General features: G+C 40.9%; 1 protein-coding gene across 1 annotated transcript in view; it reads right to left on the bottom strand.

Annotated features, from left to right (window-relative positions):
* The window catches only part of TAF3 (TATA-box binding protein associated factor 3), a 127,339-nt gene that overhangs the window by 48,486 nt on the left and 56,269 nt on the right, over positions 1 to 22,584 (bottom strand). The gene's annotated exons all lie outside the window — the stretch shown is intronic.

The following is a 22,584-nucleotide window of genomic DNA, read 5'->3' as shown; positions in this document are numbered from 1 at the left end:
CTCTTTGGCTACCTGGGCACACAATGGCTCATATTCAGCTGCTGTTGACCAACACCCCAGGTCTTTCTCCACCAGGCAGCTTTCCAGCTGCTCTTCCCTGAGCCTGTAGTGTTGCTTGGGTTTGTTGTGACCCACGTGCAGGAATCAATTGCTTGACCAACTCCAAGGAAAACAGGAGAAACAACCAGCCAGAGATGAGAACGTGCCTGCTCCTCCTTGCTGCATCCCACAGCTACAGCAGATAAACCTTCCAGCCTACGGCAGACACGGTCAGTCCTCTGACTTCAAAGAACAGCACATGACGAAAACACAACGTTCACAGTCAGTATATTGCAGTATACACACATTATTTCTGTTGCTAACTTTGGGTTTTGTATTTTACTAGACCTGTGAGCCCTTTCAGGTGAAACGGGATGTCCTTCATCTTCTCTTTAGGGTAGATATGAACACTTGGGTGCCGATTCAGCCTCTTGCTGCAGACGCAGAAACTTCAGGAGAAGACTTATTCAGATCTTAGTTTGCAGTAGGACAGAGGATTCTTTCTCGAACTGGGGCAGGAGATTTACTTATTTTTCCTAAATGGCATCTTTGACTCAGCAGAAATCAGTCCTCAATTTCCATTCTAAATTTTCTTTCCCCCTGTCTACACCATATTATGCCCTAATAAAGCAGGGGAAGGAAAACCCTTTTCTCTCTCTGTCCCACCGAGAACTGTCACTGCTCTGAGCTGAAATACAGACAGCAGAACTTCAGATAATGTCTAGAAATCCTCCTCAAAGACGAAATATCACTGAAATGTATAAAAAGGATGGGCCACCTCTTCTTTTGTAGGGAGCCAAAGAGCCTTTAACAAAGAATTTCAGATCCACAAATATTTGAGTTTGTTTCGAGTGCTTGATAAGACTCCAGCAGACATCAAATTCCTGTTTTATTTCTGAGCTTCTGCCCCCTCCTCCACCATTTCTGGGCTATGGAAACAAACAGAAAACGCTGGTGTACTCTGTGTACACCCAGGAACTCATTAAGTTCAATCAAAATGACCTCCAGAACTGTGGGATGAAGTAACAAGAAAAATAAAGCATTAGGGATTTTAATACAATAACTGCTTGCTTCCTTTTGCCATAAATTCTTTATGGGTCTCTCAAATACATCTGCTACCGTGGGATAAATATCTTGTGCTCTGGTTATCCAAGGTTTCCTACACAAATCTAAGATTTACTCAGCTATGTGCACAGAAAGCTGTTTAAAAAATAATCTAACTGCCTTATGAGGAGAAAGAAATCTAACCATAAAATCTGTGAGCAAGAACAAGAACACCTTAATCCTCTAAGTAAGAAAGGGGTTGTCAGGACTTGCATCTAAGTCTTCTGCATATTAGAAAAGAAAAAATAAATAGTTAGTTATGGCCAAAAGTATAAGGAACTGGGAAGAGAAGAGACAGGGAACAATTTTAGTCAGGACACCTGGGAAACTGTAAATATATTATTTCCATTTTCAATACACTACACCATTGCAAGAGAATATTACCCTTGACATATACTAGACATGCTGAATGGCAGAGTGGCAAAAAACATCATTTATCATAAGTAATATGATAAATAAGCTCTGTGATTGCTCAAGAATACGAGGTTTTAAAGACGCAAGATATCTCATTCAGAATAAAAGTCTTAATTTATTTTTGCTCAGGAATAATATTCTTGCCAAGCCACTGTTTTGGGAATTTTCTGTTTCCAAGATCAGATATTTCAGGACAAGCTGCTACGATCACATATTTTTACACACTCTTCATCCACAAATGGCAAAGAATTTGTACCAACAAACAAAATCGGGGACCTCATCTTAGGAAAAAACAAAGAGGGCTCAGAACAGGCAAACTACTTACACATGGTCACTGTCACACAAAATACTGGTGACAGAGCTGAGAATTAGAAGTATAGGATGAGCTTGGAAATACAACACCGAACCTACCACTTTTGCTTAAGAGAAGGTGTAATCTGGCTAATCAGAGATTTTTTTATACAGTCAAGAAGGGGAAAGAGCCCATCTTTCTAATCCATCTAAGAGTTCTTGGATTAGAGGAGATACCTTGAAAAAAAAGTCAATGGTGTTTGTTCATCTCTCTAGAGGAGAGAGAAGCATCTCCTGCCACTGGAAGAATCACAGAATCGACTGGGCTGGAAAAGACCTCAGAGACCATCAAGTCCAACCCTTGGTCCAACTCCAGTCCATTGACTAGATCATGGCACTAAGTGCCATGTCCAATCTCAGTTTAAAAACCTCCAGGGACGGTGAGTCCAGCACCTCCCTGGGCAGCCATTCCAATGCCTGACCACTCTCTCTGCACAGAATTGCTTTCTAATAGCCAGCCTAAATTTCCCCTGGCAGAGTTGAAGCCCATGGCCCCTTGTCCTATTGCTGACTGCCTGGGAGAAGAGACCAATCCCTACCTGACTAGAACTGCCCTTCAGGTAGTTCTAGAGAGTGCTGAGCTCACCTCTAAGCCTCCTCTTCTCCAGACTAAACAAGCCCAGCTCCCTCAGCCTCTCCCTATGGGTCTTGTGTTCAAGTCCCTTCCCCAGTCTTGTTGCTCTTCTCTGGACCTGCTCCAGCACTTCAATCTCTTTCCTGAACTGAGGGGTCCAGAACTGAACACAGTACTCCAGGTGTGGCCTCCCCAATGCAGAGTACAGGGGAAGGATCACTTCCCTTGTCCTGCTGACCACGCTATTTTTGACACAGGACAGGATACCATTGGCCTTCTTGGCCACCTGGGCACACTGTTGGCTCATGCTGAGCTTCCTGTCAATTAGTACCCCCATTAGTACTATATGGAGTTTCTTCTGGCAGAAAGAGCTGTTTAATTCCTTGAAATACATGAGTTACGTTGGTCACTGAGCTATGACCGATTTGGGAATGACCATCACTTTGTGGCTGATGCCTGATTCAGAAGAGGTATAGCTTTTAATTTTAAAAGAAATTGCAAAAGGACAGCGAGATTGTAACATCCACTTTTTGTACCACATCCTTCTCCACCCTCCCCTCCCAGTGCGGATTAGGATGGGGAGAGGAACGAATTATCTCTGGAAAACTACAAAAGATAGAATTGATTTTTGGTAAGAACTCCAAGGAAGTTCTTAATACCACCTTATCTTTGTGAGTAATACAGAAATGTTCCTCCACCGAGTGAGCACCTATCTATGCAGCTATCCTTGCCAATGTTATCTCTACAGAAAAGCAGCTTTGAAGGATAGAAAATAATATATGTTCCCCATTGGTAGAAATGGAGTTGTGTCAAAACTTGTAATGCAGAGTTTAGGTTCGACACTAGATATTTCCATAACTTAAGGGAATTCAACAAGTTTGTTGCTGCGATGCTCGCATGAGCCCAAGATAAGATTTGCCGATCTCACATAATGGAATTTAATAACTGATGGACTTCAAAGCACCTGCACATCCCTAATGATGTGACAGCACCCAAATTCAGTGTCTTGCACATTAATATTTTTATTACGATGTGAATTTATAAAGTTTCTTTAAATACGTTTAAAAATATCCATCACCTATCAGTGTTTCTTGAGGAAAGGCAGGAAAGTCCAGGGTGATACGAGGTAGCAATCTCCTCTTACACTAGTAAGAAGAGATGGAAAAAACAGATGTAGTTATGGATGCACAAGCTATTCTTCTTGAAAGTTTTTTGTGTAAGTCTAAGAGGAGATATTACCTCTTCCTACAAACTGTCTGCTCCTGACTGCAACATTTACCAATACAAATATTGGACTGTCCCACCCTTAATAATTTAGGGTAGTCCCCCCCATCCAGCTTTCAAACGTTTAGGTCAAATGGTTGATTTTTTAAGAAAAAGAAGCTTTTGGTTCAAAAGCTCGCATTTCTAAGACAGTCTCATTTAAATGTGCATGAATCTCTGAACGTCATCTTCTTGCCAGCCCAGGGTTATGCTTATGTTTAATACTTCCCTCTTTATTTTCAGCCCTTGACAACTAGCAAGGAGAGCACACACAAAAAGCATCTTGCAGCTCCTCTAAAAACAATCCTCTGCTACAGCCGAGCAGTCTCTGCCGAGGAAAAGAAGAACTATTTGGTCATCTGCCGAAGCCAGTTATTCTGTTCTTTGGACTCCCAGGATTTCTGCTATCTGATGGAATATTTAAGTGGAGACTTCATTCCCCCGGCGGAGCTCAACGGCTCAGCCACTCCACTCCGGTGTTCAATGAGCTCTTGTGTTCTATTACAGAAGAAATGTGATTTTCTGCCCAGCTGGAAAATGATACTTGCTTCCTAGTGCAGAGATTTGTACCCCACTCTAACCCGCCTAAATAGGTCACAGTCACATTTTCACAATGCTACCAATATATCCCTTCAGAAAATGCAAAAGCTTATTGCAACCAGGGCAAAGACTATCTAATGTGGAATACAGCAGAGGGAGGGAAATAAATATATCAAACTAAAAAACACGTTACATCTCTCTATAAAACCTCTTCCTCTGACGCGGCGGGTTGGAATAAGTGTCCCATATCTCTTTCTCTCATCGACTTTCCCATTTCAAGCAGATTTGAAGACCCTGCTGTGCCGGTGACCAGCTTGGCGGCGCTTGACAAGACACAGCTCTGCCCCTTATTCCCATCCTCTATCAAACAGGGATTATTGATATTTTCCACCGAGCTCTCTGAATGAACCAGGAAGCTTTATTTATTCATTTGCTTGCTCCAAATGAAACAAGTTCTGTCAACCCTGCTGGGCAGGATGCTCTAGTCTTATTGACCTACATGGTACAAGTCTCCCAAAAAAATTGAGACGTTAAAAATATCAAAGTCTAGTAGATGTCTTGAGGAAACAAAAAGCGTGATGTGTCGTTTAATTTATTCTTCAGACATCTTCTGTGCATGGCTTTCTTACGCTGCTTTACCAGTCAAATACAGTAATTAAGCGCTAGTTAATGTGCCCTTCAAAAGGACACACTGTTCCCAACTACCCTGGTATAAATCTGGCTTAACCTTAAAAAAGCCAAGAGAGTTAAACCTTGCACACGAGAGCCCTGAAACTTTCAGCGTCAAAATACATTCGAGGTAAAACGAATCAAAATGTGGAGAAAGGGGATGCTCAGAATTGATTTTTCCAACAAGGCATTTACAGGCGCTCCAAACACGATCCCCACTTCAAACATAAAATAGTCATTGTGCTGATTTGTTACGGCGCGACTTACTAACGTATTTGATTCCACATTATCTGAAACTCCCAGTTATCCGAGGTCTCATCTTCTTAATGGAAGGGAACGTACAAAAGCCGAGCACTCACTTTAACACACAATATATTATCTATACAAATTGGTACTCACTCAACAGACAAACTTAAAAACCAAATTATGGTTTACTATTAATTTGATACTCTGCAGTAGAAAACACTGCTTAAAGCCTGAGAGCTTATAAAGCCTTTTAACGACAATTCTTGGCATTATAAATACCAGATCTTGACTATGTGCTGGAACTCGGTAGAAGGCTCCCATGAGAAGAAAGTTTTTGGTAGCTGGTTGTTGCAGCTGAGAACTTACAGAATATTAACCAAGTTACTGTATTGTGGGCTAAGATGTCAACATTATTAAAATGTTTCTTGGCATAAAACCCCACTGCTGTGTCAAAAGCAAAGATTCCTCCTGAAGCAACGCACTGGGTATCTCAAAGCAAATGATTTGGAAGCAAATTTCACAGGCAAACTTGTGGGGGACTACGGTGGGTCCGTGGATGCCCTGCTGGAGGGCATGGGGACAGAAATGAGCCTTGAAGATATGAAGGCCTACCCGTGAGAAAGATGGGAGTGAAGGAGCATCCAGAGATGTTAAGGATGTACCTGTGAGAGAGAAGGGAGTAGAAGAGTAACATTGATGATAGCAAAATTAGCCAATGAGATGTTACTGCTGTAACTTGTAACCAATAGTGAAGAGACACATGAATTGGTAAAATTGTATAAAAATACACTTGTGGCAATAAACAGCATCTACTGCTTTCATCCTGGAAGAACTTGGTCTATGTCGTTTGTCCGTCTCAACCACAACACAAATCTGCACCTAAGACACCGATCCAGCAGCCAGTGAATTTCAACCTTTATCTTTGCTTCGCCACAGCTGCCTCTAAACTAAGTTACCTGCAAAACACATTTAGAGCCTTGCCTCAGTTTCCCCAGTTTTAGAGACTGCAGCACCTATTTAAGCGTGGTGAATTAAAAGTCAAACGTGGAAACGTAATTCGTCAAACACACATATGTGTATGGATGCCGCAATGCAAATTGCTTTTCCATTCCAACAGTCTTTCTGCATTTAACAAAGCCCAATGCTAGAGGTATTACTATTTGCTTTCTAAAGTGTATGGGGTTTTGCCTTCAGCATCAATATTTTTGATCTCAGGGTCATATTCTCAACAGTTCTTTGGTAATTTAGGAATAAGAATCCCGACAACTTTCAGTGGAAACAACACTTTTTATTTCTTAGGCACTCAGAAGGACCTACCTTAATTTGCCGATTCCTTTAATTAAAACCTATTAGAAGTTTTAACTTGCGGTCAAAGTTCTGTAATAAAAACGCTAAACCCCACATCTCATTCTACAGCTTTTCATCAGGATAGAAGCCAGACCCCAGTCGTCCAGCATCAGAGCTGCTATTAACAACACAGCACACTGTACACTTTAGAAATAAAAATTCAAGTCCACAGTACAGTGACAGATATTTGGATGCTACTGGGCAGTTCATGTTATAAACAGAGGCATTTCTCTTGAAAGTTCAATAAGGTTGAAAGCCAAAACAGTGATACGGCATCAGGGATTTATCATCTAATAATAAAAGAGTGTTTGTTCCTCTGGATCTGCTCTGAACAAGTGGAGTCTGATGCTGAAAGAGCAGGTTCAGTAGGCATGCAGTTTTTCAATTGCACTCCTTATTGTATGCTTTATATTAAAGAAAGCAATTTAACTTTTGAGGACAAGAAAATTATCTTGAAACTGAAGTCCTGCCTAAGCTCAAGGCCAAGCTAGAAAAGAACATATACAATTATTAACAGGTCTTCAATTATTACTATGGCTGGAACACTCACAACAGCTATAACTCAGGGTGCCTACACATTTTAATTATAATCCCCATTTTCAGCAGGTTATAGCTTTCCCTATGATGCTAAAATTTATCAGGTCTGGCTTGTCATAGCCTTAAAAAAATAAAAACAAAAAAGTTTAGGCCATATTGTTCACTCCTGCTCAAATTATGGGGAAGTAGAACTAAAGTAAATGCGGTTCTGCTGCACCACGGGTGACAGAACAGAGGTGGAAACCACTTGAGCAACCTCTCTTAATGATGCTTTGGAGTTTTTTGGTGGAAACTAGGCATGGTATCATTGAAGCCACTCACGTACACTCCATAAAGTATAAAATAACAAAAGCAAGAATTTACCTAGTTATAAAAGCAACAAGAAACAGAGGGACACCATCCAAGAAGCTGTGTTGTACCAGGTACATATGTGAAGTAATTGGCTCTACTTCCACAAGCACAAATGAGGTTTCCTACTTCAACAAGTCAGGGCTTTTAGATCTTTGCCTCACTCCGTATCAAGTCAAAGTGAACAAAACTGGACTCTATAGGAATGATCTAGGACAGCATCTTCCAGACCTCAGCTTTCTACTCATGGACTTTCCTACAGTGGTAAAACCCCCTTCCTCAGCCATGCAAGTTTTGATGCAAGGTACAACTCATACACAGAACAGACCAATCTGCTAGTGAGCAGCCAAACTTAACCCGATACATCTAATTTTCTTTTAAATATTCAACAAATTCCACATACAACCATTCCAAGACAGCAACAGGGATGCCCAATAACTCCTAAAAGACTGGAAGCACTTTGAGTCCTATTCCACATCTTTGGCCACGCAGATGAGCCCAAATGATGCTCTGCTGGTTGTGTATGTTCTGCCAGAACAGAAAAACCAATCTGCTGCCCACTATTCTACAGCAGCACATCTGGGGAATACTTGGAAAATCAGAGCAGGCTGAATGACGTGCCCTGGCAAAGGCATCTCGCTCCCGTTGTTTTCTTTTCCTAGGTCTGGCTTAGAAATAAGCTGGGATTTCCTGCGTGCACAGGTCGGGCTGCAAAGGCACAGTTGGCTTTAAATTGGGAAGCACTGGACAAACTGGGCGTACACAGACGGTCTGTACTGGGCTTCAGCAGTAGATTCATTCACATGGCATGCACTGCTAAAATTTTGCTGTTGTTCTAAAATACTCCTCTGGACTTTGAAACATTCAGTGTGAAGTATAATATTACAAGTGAATACAATTAAAGCAGAATAGAATTTCATACATACACAATGACGAGTGCCTACAAAACTATATACCAATGATCAAATTAAATATTAGCTGCCCAGATGTAAATATCAGGCAAAACCTACTATATTGTAGTTTTGTAAATCAGGATTTGTCAAACCAAGCTCCGGCTTGGAGTGCACAACATCTTGCTGCATCTTTTCCTGTTTCCAGCGTTCTGATAAGTCAAATATTAATCGTAGAATCATTTCAGTTGGAAGAGACCCTCGGGATCATCAAGTCAAACCATAACCTAACTCTGGCACTAAACCATGTCTCTAATGATACTGTGCACTTCAGAAATAAGTTGTGACTGTAACACACTTGTGCAATGACATGTTAAGATTCTAAGTCCGACCTCGCCACTGGTATTTCCTGACTTTTTTGAGCTTAACAAGTATAACCTCACATGTCTCAATGTTTAAAAGAATGATGTAACATAATAGTAGCTTTGAATTTATGATTGTTTTTATTAAAGAAGCATCTTGGAGAGCCCAGCTAACAACAGAACTCCATTGTGGTAGATGCTGTCCAGACTTAACCTGTAAAGCCCTCAGTCAGAACAGTTTACAAATCAAATAGGGAAGGCATACCTAAGATGAAGGACAGGAAATATTACTGTAATAATACTGATTTATGGAGGAAGTGACCTACCTAAGGTCATAAAGCAAGTCTGACCCCCATCTTCCGAATCCCAGCCTACTGCACTAATTGCAAAACTGTCCTTCACCTTCCTCCCAAGATGAAGGACTGGCAAAGCGAGGTCGATGCTGCACCAGGAGAGCTCAGGGCTCCAGTCGGACAAGGCAACAATGATCATTTTAAGGACAGGAAGACAAAAATCTCTGTTTGCCTTCTCCCTTTGCCATTTTATCTCACTTAATTTTTTGGTTTGGAAAATACAGCTCCAACAGTCTGCGTGGGCTTTCAAATGACTTTCTAAGTGAGGTACAGTAGCTCTGCTGGTGGACTAAAAGGTTTTATTCTCACACAAAGCTCAAGAAACACAACTATACTGTCCCGTCTACGTCCTCTATGTCCAGAAAATTTAGTATGTATCATTGCCCTACCACACAGCAGCAAGTTCTCTATACATAATATCCTATTTATTTGCAGGATATACTGGTGTCTTAAGTGCATTTTTTAAGGATTACATCACACTAAGCTGTTAAAACACCCATTTCACCAGTGAACAAACTGAGATTAAATGATACAAGAAGACTCTTTGCTGGATCAGCTCAAGGTTCAACACAAATTCAAAAGAGCTCTTGAATTAAGGACTCGTTATTCACAACAACAGACTTGCAAGATGTGCACAGAAACCTGTTAAAAATGCATTTAACAGGATCTACAACACAGAAAACAAGAACTGCAATGGTAAGTGGTTCAAGGCCTTCAACTTACACTGGCTGAAGCTGATGAAGAACGTACAATGAGTCACCTTCAGGCTAGTGCAGAGGAGGCCACCTCTCCAACGGCTCTTTAACTCTCCTGGATGCTGATGTGGCATTTGCATTTAAAATACACAACATTTTAGGTCAGTCTTCAGGAATTTAAGTACAGTTTTAGTTATGGCATCACTAGGAAGTTCTATATATTTAAGCTGCTAATGTAAATAATCTTTATGATGGTTAAACCATAAGCATCACAACACCCTTTCAGCAAACATCGTCTGAAAACACCGGGAGCTTGGAAGCTGATAGGTGTCCTTGTTAGTTTGTTTTCGTCTCCACCTCCTTGAAAGGAAGCAAAAAGCTCCCATTTTGGGTTAGCACAGGATCAATTAAGAGCCTATTTTAATTGTTGGGAAGCCAAGCTTTCCTTCAGAGCTATACGGGCTGTGTATTCACCAATCAAACTAATTTCTCCCTTGTGTGACTCTTGAGGAAAAGTTTCCTTGCGTGTACGCAGGAGCTGGAGAGACTCAGACGTCAAACCTTAATTGCTGGGCCAAGTTTTTCTTTAGGTTGATTTTTAGGTACCTTTAAACTTTTAATTTAAAACACTGAAAACTAATAAGAGGTCAACTCTTCAAACATGGTCCATGTTAAATAAGAGCATTTATAGGGTTACAGCTAAGGAAACAAGCGCATTTATAGGGTTACAACTAAGTAAACAAGTGCATTTATAGGGCTGCAAGAGAAAAGCAACTTGAGCTTCTGCTGGAAGTAAAAGGGGTGGATGGTGGACAGGGAGTATAAAGCAAGTTTTGGGCAGTTTGTGCATGACCTGCGTGTTTTGACTTCTGATTTTTCTGCCTATCAAGCGGTAACACGTACAGACTCAACAAGTAAAGCTCATCGGGGACTGAAATTACCGCAGGAAAAAGCTTCTGAAATACAGATTTATTACCCTCTGTCGGAGGAGCTGGGCTAGAAGATGCTGCTATGGTGGAGAAGAGAGGACCACCGTGGTTAGGAACCCAGAGAGAGTAATTTGAGAGTCCAGCACAAACCAACGAAGATGATGAAGGGAGTGGAGTATCTCCCTTATGAGAAAAGGCTGAGGGAGCTGGGGCTCTTTAGCTTGGAGAAGAGGAGACTGAGGGGTGACCTTATTAATGTTTACAGATATATAAAGGGTGAGTGTCAGGAGGATGGAGCCAGGCTCTTCTTGGTGACAACCAATGATAGGACAAGGGGTAACGGGTATAAACTGGAACACAAAAGGTTCCACTTAAATTTGAGAAGAAACTTCTTCCCAGTGAGGGTGGCAGAGCCTGGAACAGGCTGCCCAGGGAGGTTGTGGAGTCTCCTTCTCTGCAGACATTCAAAGCCGCCTGGACACCTTCCTGTGTAACCTCATCTGGGTGTTCCTGCTCCATGGGGGGATTGCACTGGATGAGCTTTCGAGGTTCCTTCCAACCCCTGACATCCTGTGATTTTAGTATGTTGAAACCACAGCTGGTTTGCGCACCTTAGTAAGATAGGAAATCACCAGGTTATCCTTCCTATTATCTGGACTAAAACTCATTCCATCCAGGGCTATTATAGAACAAAACAAAACAAAAAAAATCACATGCATTGTCCACCCTGTAAAATCAACCGAAAGCAGCTTTTCTCTTCCCTTCTCTACCTGGCGCCAGGGAACAAAACCTGCGTCACAGCGCCCAATGTTTGCAGACACGAAGCCATTGAGGACGCGCAGCCATGAAAAACCTTCTCCTCTTACCATGGGGAATGAGGAGCGGTCGGCCGACGTTATTGTTTTTACCCAGTGACATCCTCGAGCCTGTCATCGGGTATAGAAGGAGCCTTTATGCAGCGGTTGTACCATCCCATTTCCTGGCTTCTGTCAGACCTAACAAAACCCAAGTACTAAACACATTTTATGCCTTGGAGTATCAAATGTTCTTTGCTATCAGTCGAAATGGAGCTCTGTTCATTTTCATTATTGCTTCATATGAAAATGTTAGCTCTATTCATATTCCATATTCAAGATGTTTAACCTGGGTTCACTGTATGAAAAGTCAATCATGTGTGCATAAATTCAATATATTTTCCCCATTTATTGCAGTACAATGAGTATCTTACAGAGAGCAATGTTTGTGTACTGATTCAAAAATATTATCTCTTTCTTTTGCCCAATTTATTTTGTATTTATTTGAGGTGAGGCAGGTATATTGGGTTAAATAAGCTTTATCATTGCTCAAGGTTTATTATGTTTAGCACAAGAAAGAAAGGTGGCGTAAGAGAAGGAAATACAAAAATCCATCTTCGAAATCATGCCAGCAAGTGGGAAGAAACACTTTTGCTGATAAACAGGAAATATTTTATTTCTAAAGTTAACATTCTTAAGTAAAAAAACAAACACTTCAGCTAAATTTGTGGGTTTTAAAAATAAACTGTGGAAAGCATTAAGGGAACTAAATAGAAACCATCTTTCAAGATGGTAAAACTAGGACAACTGCAAACACGAGGTATTAAACAAGCCATGACAACAAACATACACAACAGCCAATTTTAACACCAATTAAAGATATCTGCGGTCAAAACCTGGAAAAAAATACTGCGAGAAACGTCAATCAAATTATTATGTAATAATCTAAACCCTTTACATTATTATTTATATTTCAGGAAGCTGCACATGCTCCAACAGAGCGTCCAGCATGTTCAAAGCACCTACAGCCTATAAAAGAATCATAGGATGTTAGGGATAAATTAAGAGAGAAATTAAGAGCATCCTTGGTCCAGGAAATGCATGGCAGAGCTGAAGACTGGAGACAGTTGGGGTAGAAGGGCAATCAAAGAACAATTAATTGATGCAACTCATCAAGGAACAGAGCAAATGTTGGTAGTGTCCTGCCGGGTTCTGCTCTAACTCTGCAAAAGTTTTTGTGCTGTTAATGGGAGTTTTGGCAACAGTTCATCCTGCTGAAATAAAAGTATATAAGCAGAAAATATCAGTCTGCAACTTCTTGTTGGCTCAATGTAAACGAAAGGGTGAGTGTCAGGAGGATGGAGCCAGGCTCTTCTCAGTGACAACCAATTATAGACAAGGGGTAATGGGTTCAAACTGGAACACAAGAGGTTCCACTTAAATTTGAGAAGAAACTTCTTCTCAGTGAGGGTGGCAGAGCCTGGAACAGGCTGCCCAGGGGGGTTGTGGAGTCTCCTACTCTGGGGATATTCAAGACCTGCCTGGACACCTTCCTGTGTAACCTCATCTGGGTGTTCCTGCTCCATGGGGGGATTGCACTGGATGAGCTTTCCAGGTCCCTTCCAATCTCTGACATTCTGGGATTCTGTGAAAGATCTAAAAGGGTGTTTTCCATCTCTGTGCTGCAAGTGAAACCCGGATTTCACACACTCTTTCATAGAAGAATTGCAAAGTTTCCTTGCAAATTGAAAAAGCAATTTTGCTGTATTTTTTTTGCACAGGGCAAAAAAAAAACCAACTATACACACAGTTTATTTCCATTGATCTGTCTATTCTGTCCAGTTTCTTTGCCTTTCTTCAACAGATTAAGCCAAATTTTTGGAGTATAGATTAACATGCATTATGCAGTGACAGCGATCAACTGCCTGTAACAGGCACAGGTTTCTTATGGGTAAAAATGGGTTTTTTTTGTGCAAGTAAAATTAAGATTTTTATAGTCAGTTTAACACAACATGGAGCACGTGTAATAAGCACAAGTGACTGGTCGGTCCTGCCCACCAGTGCACCCACCTCACTGCAAACACTGGGCAAATGGGACACTGGGGAGAACAACTGATACGTGAAAAGTGTTTTGAAGCCGAAAAGCAAGAAGTGTTAAGTATTATATCCCATTTCAGCGTGTCATTACAACAGCTGCTCAAGCTTAGCATAAAAACAATATATAATTAAAAAAAAAAAGGCATGCAGTGAAGGAAAAATTAGGAATTCAGCCCCAAGTTGCTACCTGCAAAATAACTTGACATGATGGGGCACCATGCAGACGTTGTAACCAGCTCATGCTGTACAGAATGGGCACACAAGAAGACCCTGAAAGTGCTAAAAAATACCAAAAAAGTATTAAACTTTAAAATATCAGGGTCAAGTCAGCAGCAACACACTTCACTTAAGCATGGATCATTAGAAGAAACTTAATATTCCAGCAAAGAGAAAGCCTTGCTCTGATTTCTTCTGTCTAGGTTCATATATCGGTACCAAAACACCAACAACTAAAGCAACACGAATATTATGGTATATTATTATTTACCTACAGTGAGGGAAGATAAAGAGTTTTAAAACAACGAGAGCAAGTTAAAAAAAAAAACAACAAAAAATACCCTTGACTTCAAAGCAAAAACTAATTATGTGTTTTACTAATTACATTTTAAAAAGATACACAGGGCATTACCAACGAACCCTGCAAAACTGAAAACACAACTGTGTCTCAGGCTGCCTTGGCCTGGAAAAGAGCTCCTGCGAATTACCAAGGGATTCCTGCTTCCCGCAAACACAGCGCCACTAATATTCTCCAGATTTGCTGGCCCTGCTACGAACCATCTCCAGAAAATGTTTACATTAAAGTCGGGTTCAGCTGGGAGGTCATTTAACTTTAAGGCTTTAAGAAATCAGCAGCCGTCTTGTCTCCCCAGCAGTGCAGGGGGATGGGGAAAAGGGGGTTTTTTTTGCCTTAAAAAGAAGAAGAAAATCATTAACTTGCTTCATGGACAAAACCTCAGTTTTTCACTCTGTTTCATTTGCTGTCAGTGATGTAAAAGTCCTGGTTTTGGTGCTTGTTTTTCATTAAGCGTCCATCAATAAGTTGTCGGCACATTTCCAAAGTTTCGGCATAATTTGAAGCTGGTTTTAGGTTGAGCCACGACATCGCACGTTTTAAAGCCATCCTGAAAATAATAGGTGCTATCTCACGCAATTAGCTGCGAATTTTATCAGGTTGCTGACTTTTGAACTGCATACCTATATCGAGTAAACAAGATAAGGAATTTATATCGTATGTATTCAGCCTTTATTCCTTAAAAATCGCTTTGACGAATGCCGAGTGGACGTCGGATGATTTTCTGTTTCATTCTGTACCACGTGAGAATCAATACAATGTGGTTTTATTTGAGCCAGGCTCCTAAGCTTACATCTTATTTACATCTTGCAACTGATAAATGATAGCAATAAAAGTGTGGCATTCCACAGGAAGAAAGTGAGATTACGCTTCATCTAATTGTTTAAAGTAGGAGAAACAGTCTTCCCAACCTGAAATAAATGCCTTAAAGGTTTCCAGTAGTATAATTGTATTGCAAGGGTCTAACAACTCTATGCTGAGCAATAACGGCCGCAAATACAACAATAAAAAGTCAACTGTTTAATTTTTTTCTATAGCTATGTATACATGTATATATGTCAGAAAAAAACACAGCCTTCCTTCAAGGTTCTTAGAAATAACCAAAATATAACTATGGCAATGTCTGTGTAAGAGACTGTTTATGTGCACTGGTAACTGAAATCAGATGCAAAGAGCACAAAAGCAAATGTTAATATTTGCTTCTAACACAAAATGCGTTTAGCAGATCCAGAGTACAACTTACAGCAACTGTCCCATGAGATGCAGATTTGCGTTGTGGCTGATAGAATTGTTATATTTTTAATCCCAGAACCAGTTTCCAACAGTCCACAGAGGGAAGGGAAATACCTGCACTGTCTTCTGGTTCTATCTCATCAACTTTAATTTATCTCTATACTAAGTACACCTACTTTACTAAGCAAAAAAGCATTAAGCACACATGTGAGTTATACAGGTAAAAAAAATAAAAAGAGGTAGAAACAGACAAGTAAAATCCAGATTAGAAATAACTTGTGTGCAAGAAATAATCTGAGTAATTTAAGAGACTGAGTTAGCACAAAGAATGGATGCAAAAAACTTTGAGAAAGGAATCGTTACTGTCCATTTTGGACTCGTGAAATGAGCCATTCTGCTGGGTCTGACTTTGGAGCAACTCCTTTTCCCGTTCGATGAATCCCAAAACGCTCTCCAAAGCTTTCACTCATTTTGACACAAAGGCTACAGGAGACTGTTTAGACTCCTAATAAGCCAGGAGCCGTGAAAGCCGCACGGAACTGTTAAACCCGGGATGGCGGCAGCCGAGAAAACAATTCCTTGGAGAGGAAAGCAGCCAGTGCGTGCCCTCGTGTAGGAATCACATACCAGAGGAAAAGAGCTTTTTTGGTGGGTTTTTTTTGGGTTGGTGTGTGATGTGACTGTGAGACGCTGATTGTTCGCGGAGAGGCTCCGTTTCTCCACTGTGTCGCCTGGAATGGGACAAGGGACATTTATTTCAGCCGCCCAACGTCACCGTCACCTGCCGAAAATCTCTTTGGCAAGTGTTGATGTTGCTGCCAACTAACAAACGTGAGATATTAACGCTGAATCTTCTCAACTATATTTTAATCCTACTAAAAATGCTCCTTTTTATGTTTCCCTTCTACCAGGAAAAGCCGGACACCCTTTAAGATCCCCTGAGAGGCGCATATAAAATAGCGCTCATCTAAAGTCTGGTAATCTCTGACTATACCATAACACAGCACAGTAATTAACACATCACCACCATATTTCTTCCAACTCAGCAAATTTACAGCTGAAAGTAGTTCCATGTAACCCAGTTTAATTAGGCTAAAAATGACGCAACTTATTTTATTAAAAGGGGATTGATTGCTCTACAAAGAATTTAGATCCAACAATGACCTTCTGTGCTACTGTAAAAGGTGTTCGAAACCCAATGAACACACAACGAAGGCTCTAAACCAGAAACTAATTAGCTCACACACAAAATATTAAATCTGTTTCACAAATTATGTAAATCATATAAAAAATGAGGTATAATACCAATGGCAAACTGTATAGTGCCAAAATGGAATAAGCTGTATGTATACCTGCCTTCAAATTAACTAAAGCAATTATACTGTAAAATCATTAGCCCAAGACATAGTTTAAAGTCAAGCTTTAATAACTTAATGCTACATGCATTTTCTAACCACAGAAAAAGCATTACATACATTTACACTTCCCACTAAATTTAGAGGAGGTTATGCTGCATTAAACCAAGCAGGAAAAATAAAGTCTTAAAAAAAAAAAAAGGAATGCCAAAAATGTTTACTGTAGAAAACATGCACAAAATCAAACCATCATTTCCTCTGGAGCTCTGTTTCCCCCCCAAAAATGATGCATTATTATGCTTTTTGAAACATTAGCATGTTTATTCTGCCACTGTCAACAAAATTAACTAAACAACTCTCCTGAGTGACGACAAAAAAACCCCAAATTTTACATGACTGCGGTGATACTGTTAAATGCCAATTATCTGGTCTCATGGCTGTACGTGTCCCATGGCCAAAATCTCTTACTAGTAAGTGGAAAAAGAGCAACTCACGGTACAAGTGTGTCTGTACCACAGGACGCGCTGTTGCCTTTGCAGTCCTAAGGGATGGGATGAAATATGTAATTTTTTGGCAGATGTGGAGTGCTCGGAAACCCTTCTGCTTCCCTAATGGGATTTCCAACCTGCTCTTCATCCTTTTAAGACATCTGCAGTGGAGCTTGATGCAGCTGTGTAGGAGCGAAGGGATTGCAAACAAGGCAAAAATAAAGCGGCTTTCTTACTCTACTCGGATGGTAAATTTGTTACTGCAATTTTCACAAGGTGGGGGCGTATGAGACAAATCCTCTGTGCTGTCATGCGGGAGGATAAAGTTTAGGCAAATGGCTCTGAATCATCTACCTGTTCCCATCTACAACACATGGCTCTACTGTATCTTCATGCGGAATTTTGCAGGTGTGACATTTCGGATGATCTGGGATTCACTCAGCATAAAACCACGATGCTGTACGTGTGATTTCACAGAATCACAGAGTGTCAGGGATTGGAAGGGACCTCAAAAGCTCATCCAGTGCAATCCTCCCATGGAGCAGGAACACCCAGATGAGGTTACACAGGAAGGTGTCCAGGCAGGTTGGAATGTCTGCAGAGAAGGAGACTCCACAACCTCCCTGGGCAGCCTGGGCCAGGCTCTGCCACCCTCACTGAGAAGTTGTTTCTTCTCAAATTTAAGTGGAACCTTTTGTGTTCCAGTTTGAACCCATTACAATCACAGTATCACAGTATCACAGTATGTTTGGGATTGGAAGGGACCTCAAAAGATCATCTAGTCCAATCCCTCTGCTGGAGCAGGAACGCCTAGGTGAGGTCGCACAGGAACATGTCCAGGTGAGTCTTGAATGTCTCCAGAGAAGGAGACTCCACAACCCCCATGGGCAGCCTGTTCCAGTGTCTGTCACCCTTACTGAGAAGAAGTTTTTTCTCAAATTTAAGTGGAACCTTTTGTGTTCCAGCTTGATCCCATTACCCCTTGTCCTATCATTGGTTGTCACCGAGAAGAGCCTGGCTCCATCCTCCTGACACTCACCCTTTATATATCTGTAAACATTAATGAGGTCACCCCTCTTCTCCAGCTCCAGAGCCCCAGCTCCCTCAGCCTTTCCTCACATGGGAGATGCTTCACTCCCTTCAGCATCTTTGTTGCCCTGCGCTGGACTCTCTCCAGCAGTTCCCTGTCCTGCTGGAACTGAGGGGCCACAACTGGACACAATATTCCAGATGCGGTCTCACCAGGGCGGAGTAGAGGGGCAGGAGAACCTCTCTCGACCTGTCTGAAAACGAGCACACACAAAATAATAGCTTTCCTGGCCTGAAGCTGAGGTGCATCTTTTGGGGGTGAAGCTAAAAGCTGAAGCACAGCTGTGACACACGTGTGTATGCATTAAAAAATAAAGACTATAGTTCAGCTTGAACAAGTAACAATTCAGACCTTTTAAAATTTCTTTAAGCTGTTCACTGCCCAGGTGTTACTGTCAAACTTCTCATGGACGCAAATACTTTGTGGATGGCTACAATTTTTTTCCAATTAAGACAGCTTTTTCATATGTCAGGTCTGATATATTATGAACCCCATAAGCTAAGATTTGGTGCTCCGTTCTCTGTCTGAATAGCTGGGGTAAAGTACTATCACGATACACAGAACCCAAACACCACTCTAGGAATGGATGTGGCTTTGGTGTGTTACACAGGAGGAACCGCAGAGGATCTTTCAAATATTGAGAAAGAAATGTGAGAACTTTTCCTCTGTTTCCAGAATATTGATTAACAAAAAAGCAACTTTCTGAATTTGTTATTGAGCTTTTAATACTACAGATCCAATGGGAGACTGATCAGCAGCAAGGTCAACTGGCCAAAGATGTCCAACAACTATTTGTGTGTGTAAACACATCTACAATCACTAATCCTGCGTAATCAATACATACAGACTCTACATTTACTAAGGGCTGTTATAATACTCGTTTAATACTACCTTCCTACAAAGAAGACTATAAAAACGATGGGCATATACTGGGAAGAAGTACATGGGATGATGGAGAGAATGGAAAGAATTACAGAATGAAGAAACTGGGAAAAACTGAGTTAACCTGTAGTGAAAATTAATAACATCCACGCAGCCAACTGAGAAAGGAGGACTGTAAGGCAGGATCGATGAGTGAATCTTCTAATAAAATGCATTTGATTGGAAAAAAGTATTTCCTTGCCTCAAAGTATTCTCCCAGTGATCACGCTACGATAGGAGTTGTCTCCTAAATATCAACTGCCTCTTGATGTTGCATGACCACCTCCCAACCCTCTGCAAGCAGAATATAAACGTTATGGTAATTACCGTGACTGATGACATGTAAATATTTAATACACTTTAGTTTTTGTCTTTAAAATGAGTTTTAGAAAGGAAAGTAAATTAGTTTCCGGAGCTGACTCCGGAACTTGGTTATGGAGAATAAGGATAGTCAAGGGAAGTCGTTTTGTCTGCCTGGCATGTGAAATTTAAGGGAAAAATACTTGCTGGTGTAAACTGCTTTTCTAATTTGTCAAAATAATTCGAAATTAGATCGTTGTCACCAAAACAGGCTCAACAAAGCCAGTTGCCTGACAATATTTTATCTGTGTCTTTGTGACTTACTGCTTAAATCCACACACATGCCAAATGCCACAGTACTCGCTCACTGCTTAATCTGTTTCCTTTGAAACTCATCATCAAATGCTCATTTCTGTACAGTTAACGGCAGGGTCTTTATAATGTGTTTTCTTTTTTAAATGTAAATCCAGTGTCTTGGGAAGGTGTTTAAAAAAAACAACCAACAACACACAACAAAAAAAAACCCAAAACAAACAAAAAAACCCCCACAAATCTATGAAGTCTCGTTCCATGCTTTTGAACAGCAATAGAGGAAAAAGATGTCACTGATTTGAACATTCCTTGGAGAGTGGTATTTCCCTTTCTATGAACTTCTAATATATTATAAAATATTGTCTGAAAGAACAAGATGATAGCGTTTCCATCTGTTGTTTAAGCAGCTCTAAAGCCCTTTTAGTTTTGAGAAATGTATATTTTTAAGGAAAAAATAAAGAGAGAATGAATGAATGAATGAATGAATGAATGAATAGGTCATGAAATAGCCTAAAAACAAACAGCAAGAAAAACATCATTTCAACTGTATTACAGCTCCAATTACTACTTACACCCCACTTTCCTGGGTCAGACTGTATCTTGATCAATGATATCCCAGCTGGTTTTAGCTGAAAAAGTTTCCATTTCTATATCTGCTAATGGTGCTACTGATAAAGGGGGAGAAATCCATCGCATCTGCAGCAAATAAAATTCCATCAAGGGACGTATATTCATATATGCATGCATGAACTGAAACCGTCAAGGAACATATATATTTATGAACCCTTGCCCATATATATAACATTTTGAAATATAGAAAACTGAATGAGAAAGTAGAGTGCAAGAAGCATATCCATATTAAAAAGTATGCCAGAAAAGGGACTGCAAATCTTAACATCTCTAAATGCTGGATACAAGATCCGTGGCAAGCAGGATGTTTCTGCAAAGCTACATGAGAAACCGCCAGCTTTAATGTATCACCCTGTAGCACAATATTTAATCCCCATTTCTAGTTCTTCCAAGAGCACACTGTCTGCAGATATATATGCCATGGTTAGGCGAAAAGAAAATATTATATGCAAGGTTAAGCACCTTTGGGAAGTGACCGGTACAGCTCAGCTGATCCTTATACTGTCCCTTCGCCTTGTTTTATTGCTCTTCCAATTTACAGTGAAATGCAGGTATAAAAACACCTGTGGAAAGGTGGCATGAGGATGTTCTCGCTCCCTGCAGCTGTACAACTTTGGTGGAGAAAGAAGGCATGACAAAACAGGGTAGCCTCTTTTAAAGAACCAGTTTCCTCTTTGATGAAAGCTGAAAACTTGGAATTGGCACCAAGCTCTGCTGTGCTGGGGACTGAAAGCATGGACGTGACTTACAGCATCCCCATCCTGATCAGCATCCCCATCATGATCAGCATCCCCATCCCGACTGGCATCTCCATCCTGACCAACATCTCCATCCTGACCAGCATCCCCATCCCGATCAGCATCCTCATCCTGACCAGCATCCTCATCATGAATGGCATACCCATACCGATCAGAATCCCCAACCCAACCGGCATCCCCATCCCAACCAGCATCCTCATCCTGACCAGCATCCTCATCATGAATGGCATACCCATACCGATCAGAATCCCCAACCCAACCGGCATCCCCATCCTGATCAGCATCCCCATCCTGAATAACATCTCCATCCTGATCAGCATCCTCATCCTGCATCCTGATCAGCATCCTCATCCTGACCAGCATCTCCATCCCGACCAGCATCCTCATCCCGACCAGCATCCTCATCATGAATGGCATACCTATCCCGATCAGAATCCCCAACCCAACCGGCATCCCCATCCTGACCAGCATACTCATCCTGACCAGTAAACCCACCCATGAGCTCGGCACATCTCCCTGCAGCCACAGGCTGCTCTACCTATACATTAGCTCCATCTATACATTAGCAACATCAGCGTAGGGAAAAGAAAAAAAAAACAAACCAAAACAAAACTCTAACCAAAACCTGTCTTGAGGTCTTGTTCATTTTGCCTATCTCTTCTTGTACTGAAGTTTTTGGGTGCTTGTTTAATTTTTTTTCTTCTTTTTGGGAAGGGGGCAGAGGGGAAGGCCTAGCCCGTGTTTAAAAACAGTAGATAAACCATGAAAATATCTCACCATGTGCACCAAGGCTGCAATGTTTTTTTCTTAAGCATTGCTACTGCAATGCTTAAAAGACAAAACAGAGGAGCGTGAAGCAGAGATTTGGCTAATAGGAATAAGCTGTAAAGCCCAATTACTTTGACAGGATCCTTTTCAAATTCACATTCATCTTCCAAGCAAAGCCAGTCTGGCATCGAGGATTCAACAAGTTATATTGTAACTGGGTACTTGTGTGTTCTTAAAATAAACATTTCTTCTTTTTGCGTGGAAATGTCATCCCTTTCAATTTACATCTTTGGAAACAAAAGCCCCTGGAAAAGTATACAGAAAAAGCTGGAAAAACTCCATCCTAGTTTGCAAAACTGAAGTAAGATATACAAAGGAAATGAACCTGTAATACTGTTGCTGTAATACAAACACTCACTGTCCACCGCCACATTTAATTCACATTACGTGCTTTTTTTTAATCCTGGGTTCTTCACTTTAGCAACGACGAGCCACACTAAAAATAAAAACTTAGATAATTGCATTTCTGTAGATTGTGGTGTGTTTAAGGTCAAAACAATCTGCGAAAAAAGAGGGAAGGAGCTTTGGTTTTATTGCTAATGCATT

This window comes from Nesoenas mayeri (genome assembly GCF_963082525.1).
Source record: "Nesoenas mayeri genome assembly, chromosome: 1".
Taxonomy (NCBI): domain Eukaryota; kingdom Metazoa; phylum Chordata; class Aves; order Columbiformes; family Columbidae; genus Nesoenas; species Nesoenas mayeri.
This window is presented reverse-complemented; position numbering and strand designations above follow the sequence as displayed.